The sequence below is a fragment of the Oryctolagus cuniculus genome, chromosome 17 (assembly GCF_051225735.1).
Source record: "Oryctolagus cuniculus isolate XC-2025 breed Fujian yellow rabbit chromosome 17, ASM5122573v1, whole genome shotgun sequence".
Taxonomy (NCBI): Eukaryota; Metazoa; Chordata; class Mammalia; order Lagomorpha; family Leporidae; genus Oryctolagus; species Oryctolagus cuniculus.
In genome coordinates, this window is record NC_142883.1 from 2,756,163 (window position 1) to 2,762,162 (window position 6,000).

A 6,000-nucleotide genomic window follows, 5' to 3' on the forward strand; every position below is an offset into this window, starting at 1 on the left:
TGTGTGCGTGTGTGTCCATGGGGGTGTGTGCATGTGTGTGGGTGTGTCCATGTGTGTGGGTGTGTCCGTGTGTGTCCGTGTGTCCATGTGGGGGTGTGCGTGTGTGTCCATGTGTGTGGGTGTGTCCATGTGTGTAGGTGTGTACGTGTGTGTGTGTGTCCATGTGGGGTGTGTACATGTGTGTATGTGTGTACACGTATGTGTGTTGTGTGTGTGCCCCAAGCAGCATCTCAACCGCCAGGCCAGATGCCCGCCCCCGGCCCGTCACTCTGCTGTGTGTCCAGGCGTCCCCTGCGCATCCTGCGTCCCCTGCGTCCCCTGCGTCCGCCCTGGGCGCTGACCCTCAGCAGGAGCAGGCCCTGCAGAGCGCTTCCCCTCGGCTCTGGACAAAGTCCTGAGCCTGGGTGAGGCCCTGTGTGTGCCTTGCTGCCCCTGTGCCTGGGGGCCAGCCAGGAGGTCACGGCCAGCCCCAGGCCAGGGCCTTCCAGAGCTTCAGCCAGTTCCAGTTCATTCCATTAGAGGCCGCTAGGTAAGGGTCCCTTTATCTGTAATCAGTAAGTCTGACTTGCAGGCTATGACAGAGTCGCAGAGAGAGAGAGCGGGAGAGACAGGGGGGAGACAGAGAGAGAGGTCTCCATCTGTTGGTTCACTCCCCAACAGCCCCGAAGGCCAAGGCTGAGCTAGACTGGGGCCAGGAGCCCATCCGGGTCTCCCGCGTGGGATCAGGGGCCCGCGGCTTTCCCGGGAGCATTAGCGGGGAGCTGGACCAGAAGTGGGGCCGGGACTGTATCAGCACCCACATGGCCACAGCTCTACCCGCTACACCCCAACGCCGGCCCCCTGGGGAGTGGACTGGTGGGTGGAAGATCTGTCTCTGTAACTCTATCAAATAACATAAATAAATCTTTAAGGGAAAAAAAAAATGACTACTTTTGCCAGGCATCAAACCACTCCCAACCTGGTGGCTTAAGTCAACCAGGGTTCAGGTCCCCAGGACTACAGGGGCAGGCAGTGGGTGGGCTTGGTGGGCCTGGCTCTCCAGGACTCCGTGGGCGGGCGGTGGGCGGGCTCAGCGGGCGGCTGTGCACACTGCTCAGGGTGCTGACCGCGCCCGATGGGGGTCTCTGCTGGGACTGCTGGACGGGCTGGGCCCTGTGCCCCCTGCAGGTCTCACCCTGGTGGTCTCCAGCCCAGAGCTGGTCGCTTGGGGGCAGTGTTCCACCACGTGGCGGGCAGGGTCTCCGGGAGCCAGGGCGTGGCGGTCACAGCACAGCCCAGGGGCAGCACGGATCCACGGGCGGGGCATGGGCGTGGGCTGCCTTGAAGAACCTGTGTTGGTTCCCCATCGCCGGAGCCGGGCGGCGAGCACCGCTGTACCCAGGGTGGGCGGTCGGGTTCAAGCTGAGGCCGCCTCGACACCCCTGCCTCCTGGACCGCGTGCGCCCCGCTCAAGGCCCCCACAGCCCGGTCCCCCAACACAGGAAGGTTGGGACGCAGAGGAAGAGTTGCCACGGCCGCCGGCACCGGCAGAGGGGAGCCCGCGGCTGACGGCAGGACTCTGTGGCCTACGTGCCCACAGAGCCTTGTGGCACAGCAGGTGACCCCGCTGCTGGGGACTGCACGTCCCGAAGTGCAGTGCCTGGGTTCAAGTCCCGCCCTTGCTCTGATCCCTCTCCCTGCCAAGGCAGCTGGGAGGCAGCACTCGTGGCTCCAGGCTCCAGCACTCGCGTCCCCGCCGCTCACCCAAGAGACCAGGACGGAGCCCCTGGCCCCTGACACGGGCCTGGGCCAGCCCTGGCTGCTGCAGGCACCTGGGGAGTGAACCAGCGGACGAAGACTCTGTCTCTCTCCCTCTCCCTCCCTCTCCCTCCTCTCCTCTCCCTCCCTCTCCCTCCCCTCCCTCCCTCTCCCTCCCTCCCTCTCCCTCCCTCCCCCTTCCCTCACTCTCTCTCCTTCCCTCCCTCTCTCTCCCTCTCTCTCTCTCTCTCTCTCCCTCTCTCTCTCCCTCTCTCTCTCTCCCTCTCTCTCTCTCCTCTCTCTCCCTCCCTCCCCTCCCTCCCTCTCTCTTCCTCCCTCTCCTCCCCCTCTCCTTCCCCCTCCCTCCCTCCCTTTCCCTTCCCTCCTTCTCTCTCTCCCCCCTCCCTCCCTCTCCCCCTCCCTCCCTCTCCCCTCCCTCTCTCTCTCTCTCCCTCTCTCTCTCCCTCTCTCTCCCTCCCTCCCCCTCCTTCCCTCTCTCTCCCTCCCTCTCTCTCCCCCTCTCGTTCCCCCTCCCTCCCTCCTTTCCCCTTCCCTCCTTCTCTCTCTCCCCCTTTCCTCCCCCTCCCTCTCTCCCCCTCCCTCCCTCTCCCCCTCCCTCCCTCTTCCCTCCCTCTCTCTCTCCCTCCCTCCCCCTCCCTTCCTCTCTCTCTCTCCCTCTCTCCCTCTCTCTCTCCCCCTTCCCTCTCTCTCTCTCCTTCCCTCCTTCCCTCCCTCACTCCCCCTCCCTCTCTCCCCTCCCTCCCTCTCCTTCCCTCCCTCTCCCTCTCTCTCCCCCTCCTCCCTCCCTCTCTGTCACTCTGCCTTTCAAATATATAAATAATTCTTTTTAAAAATAACCAGCTTGCAGAGCAGCCCTGCGCTGGGCAGTCCCTGCTCGTCCGCCGCACCCCCACTCCCCACTCTGCCTCCCTCACAGAGTGACCCGCACTTGCACGGCCCCACACAGCTCCATGTGACCCCAGAGAAGGACGGGGAACCCCCCCCCATCTTTGCTGATGTTCCGGGTCTGGGCGGACTTGGCGGGAGTGGGTGGTAGAGTGGTTAGCGCCTCTGTTGGGGGAGGGGCTCCACAGAGGACACCTGTGCATCCCACACAGTGATGTGGTTTTGTTTGGTTTTAATGATTTATTTATTTGAAAAGCACAGTTACAGAGAAGGAGGGAGAGGCAGAGAGATCTTCCATGAGCCAGCCCACTCCCCCAAATGGCCACAACGGCCAGGGCTGGGCCAGGCAGAAGCCAGGAGCCAGGAGCCAGGAATTCAGTCCAGGTCTCCCACGCAGGTGCAGGGGCCCAAGCACTTGGGCCACCTTCTGCTGCTCTCCCAGGCCACAGCAGGGAGCTGGATCGGAAGTGGAGCAGCCGGGTCTCGAACCAGCGCCCCTATGGGATGCCGGCACTGCAGGGAGCGGCTTCACCCGCTGTGCCACAGCGCCAGCCCCGGTACCGTGTTCTTAGAAGCCCTGCACAGACCGGCTCACCGCCCCCAACGCGGCTGGGACCCCGTGGCCGTGGGACAGAGGGCGACGCGGCTGGGACCCCGTGGCCGCGGGACAGAGGGCGCAGGACGGTCCGCATCTGGCCTCGGGGCGGAACGCGGCTGGGGCAGCCGGGCTCTCAGCACCAGGCGGGTGGGAGTCGCAGGATGCAGAGAGAGAACGTGGGCGCTCCTCGCTGTCCTGCTCGGACGTCACACGTGTGTTCCGTGTGCATGTGCGGCCCCACGTGTGCGCTCTCAGGCAGATCCAAGAACCTGGGGCGCCCCTCGGGGCAGGGTCTGGGGTCCCGTCTGCCAAGGTCAGCGGGTGCCGGGGTCCCGAGAGCAGGCGAGAAACTCGCCTTTGGCCTCTCCCCTGGGTCCTGGCACGGGGCCCTCCAGCCTCAGGGGCTTCCTGGGGACGGGGGGGGGGGGGAGAGGCGCACGTTCTGCCGTCCAGGATGGGAGCTGGGTCTAGAGGGACCATGATGTCATCGACCCTGCCTGCTCAGGGGCCGCCAAGCTCCACGGGGAGAAGCCCCTGCCCCAGGCCCCCTTCTAGCCGGCCCCGTGTCATCCCCGCCGGGCTGCCCGCTGTGCCCCGCGTGACCGCCTCTGTAAGCAGCCGGCACCCACGGGAAAGGGTCCTCCTGGGGTCTGGGGGCCGTGGGGGCAAACTGCGGGAGCTGAGTGGACAGAGCAGGGGCAGCTGGAGGCCCCAGGCCTCGCAGGCAGCAAAGTGGGGGTCATGTTGATGGAGCCCTAGACTGTGTGGTCCTGTGGGACCCCCGGCTGGGGTCTGCAGAACCGGAAAATTACTTATTGTGAGGAAAACCCCACACCTTTACGCCTTTGGGGCCAGAAGTGCAGTGAGCAGAGGGAGAGGGAGGGGAGGGGAGGGGAAGGGGAGGGGAGGGGGGAGGGGGAGGGGAATTGGGAGGGAGAGGACTACTGGCTGGGAGGGAGGCCCGAGGCCCCACGTGGCCCCCAGGAGACAGCTCTTGGCGGGGACACTTTGGGCAAAGTCCAGTATCTGCGGACTGGGCCTGGGGCCCCTGAGAGGCCAGGTTAGCCGGCCCGGAGCAGTGCTCTGGGGTCCCAGGCCCCTGTGGGCACCATCATGCCGCCCAGGAGAGGCAGGGAGGGTGAGGGGCCGGAGCCACGCTGCCCGGCACCTCGGACCCCTCCCAGCGCCTGGACCGGGGCCCACCCAGCAAGGCGGGAGTCCCGGGCAGGGTGCGGGCAGGGTGTGGGCAGGGCTCCTTCTGGGGGCTCTGACGAAGACGCTGCCCAGGCCTCTCCCCAGCTCCCTGGTGTTGATGCATGGTCCTGTCTCCACCTGCGGGCACCTGGCCTTCTGCATGTGTGTACACGTGTGTGCGTGCGTGTGCGTGCGTGCGTGCGCCCAGTCTCCCTCTTCTCTCTTACCAAGTCACGTGTCACTTGTTCTCCGCCTGCAGGGGGCGATGCCAGCATGGGTCACATTTACAGAGATCCTGGATCGAAACACGGCCCAGGACAGAGGTCAGGGCGTGGAACACTTTGGGGAGAGACAGCCCACCCACCACGGGGCCGCCACGGGGCCATGGGGGCTGCCGGCCCTCTTCTGTCCTCCTGGTGGGGGTGTTGGTGTGCAGAGCCCTGGTTCCGGGGGGAGGCACCGCCCCGTGTTCCCGCCCCAGTCCACGGACACCCGGGACTACCAGGGCTCCGGAGCACGCGCGCGGCTCCTTTTTCCGGAACATTCTTTCCCCTCCTCTTCACCAGGGGACTCCCATGCCTGCTTCCGGTCTCAAATCCAGAGGCGGCGCCCAGTCTCTGAGTCCCTGCCCTGGGACCACAGCCCACTCCGCTCCCCCAGGCCCCCTCCACCTCTGCCACATGGTACTGAGTTCATCTTGTCACAGCCATTGCCTCTGTGGAGCGAACAAGGACCCCATGCGAGGGGGCCTGTGGCACAGCGGTTAAGGGGCCGCCTGCAGCGCCAGCATCCCACACACGCACGGCTCGAGTCCCGGCTGCTCCACTTCCGATCCAGCTCTCTGCTGTGGCCTGGGAAAGCAGTAGGAGATGGCCCAAGTCCTTGGGTCCCTGCACCGCATGGGAGACCCAGAGGAAGCTCCTGGCTCCTGGCCTTCTTCCTGGCCCAGCCCCGGCCGTTGAAACCATGTGGGGAGTGAACCAGATCTGTCTCCTTCTCTCTCTTTGTAACACGGGCTTTTAAATAAATAAATCTTGACAAAACAAAAAACCCCAAAGGCCCTCCCTCTCCATGGGACCCCAGAGGGAACCCCACAGCTCGGACCCAAATGTTGGGGCCCGTGCAGAGCCCCTTGGCTGAGACCCCCTAAGCCAGCGCTGCCCAGAGCGGGGTGGGCGGCACGGGTGCATCCCTGAGACCTCGGGGCCTGCGGTTTCTCAGGAGGCCCCATTCTCGCCGACTCACAAAATCAGGGCTCGGCGGCTGCCAGGTGCGGCCAAGCGGTAACACCAGACAGGCCGGGGCCGCCCCCAGCTCCGGGAGCCTGGCAAGAACGGGGCAGGGGCCAGGAGCGGGGCTGGACGGGGACGGGGCAGGGTCTGAGGGCAGCACTGGCCCCGTGAACGGGGAGGAGCGCGGCTTCTTGGGGGCGGGGTCTGCATCCCTGCCCGCCTCCCCACAGCCGCTCCGGCAGCCGGGCCCCAGTCCCTGCTCTCCAGGAGCCCTGGCTTCAGCTGGTGCGGGAGGAGTGGCGTTGCCGTGGCAACGTGAAGACACGGGGTGGC

The 6,000-nt window shown here is 65.7% G+C and overlaps 1 long non-coding RNA gene across 1 annotated transcript; it reads left to right on the top strand.

Moving 5' to 3' along the window:
• Positions 1-4,692: 4,692 nt before the first annotated feature.
• Positions 4,693-5,485, top strand: LOC149121065 (uncharacterized). The gene is made up of 2 exons (XR_016223971.1): positions 4,693-4,758; positions 5,002-5,485. It is a non-coding gene; the product is annotated as an uncharacterized LOC149121065 (long non-coding RNA).
• Positions 5,486-6,000: the final 515 nt, after the last annotated feature.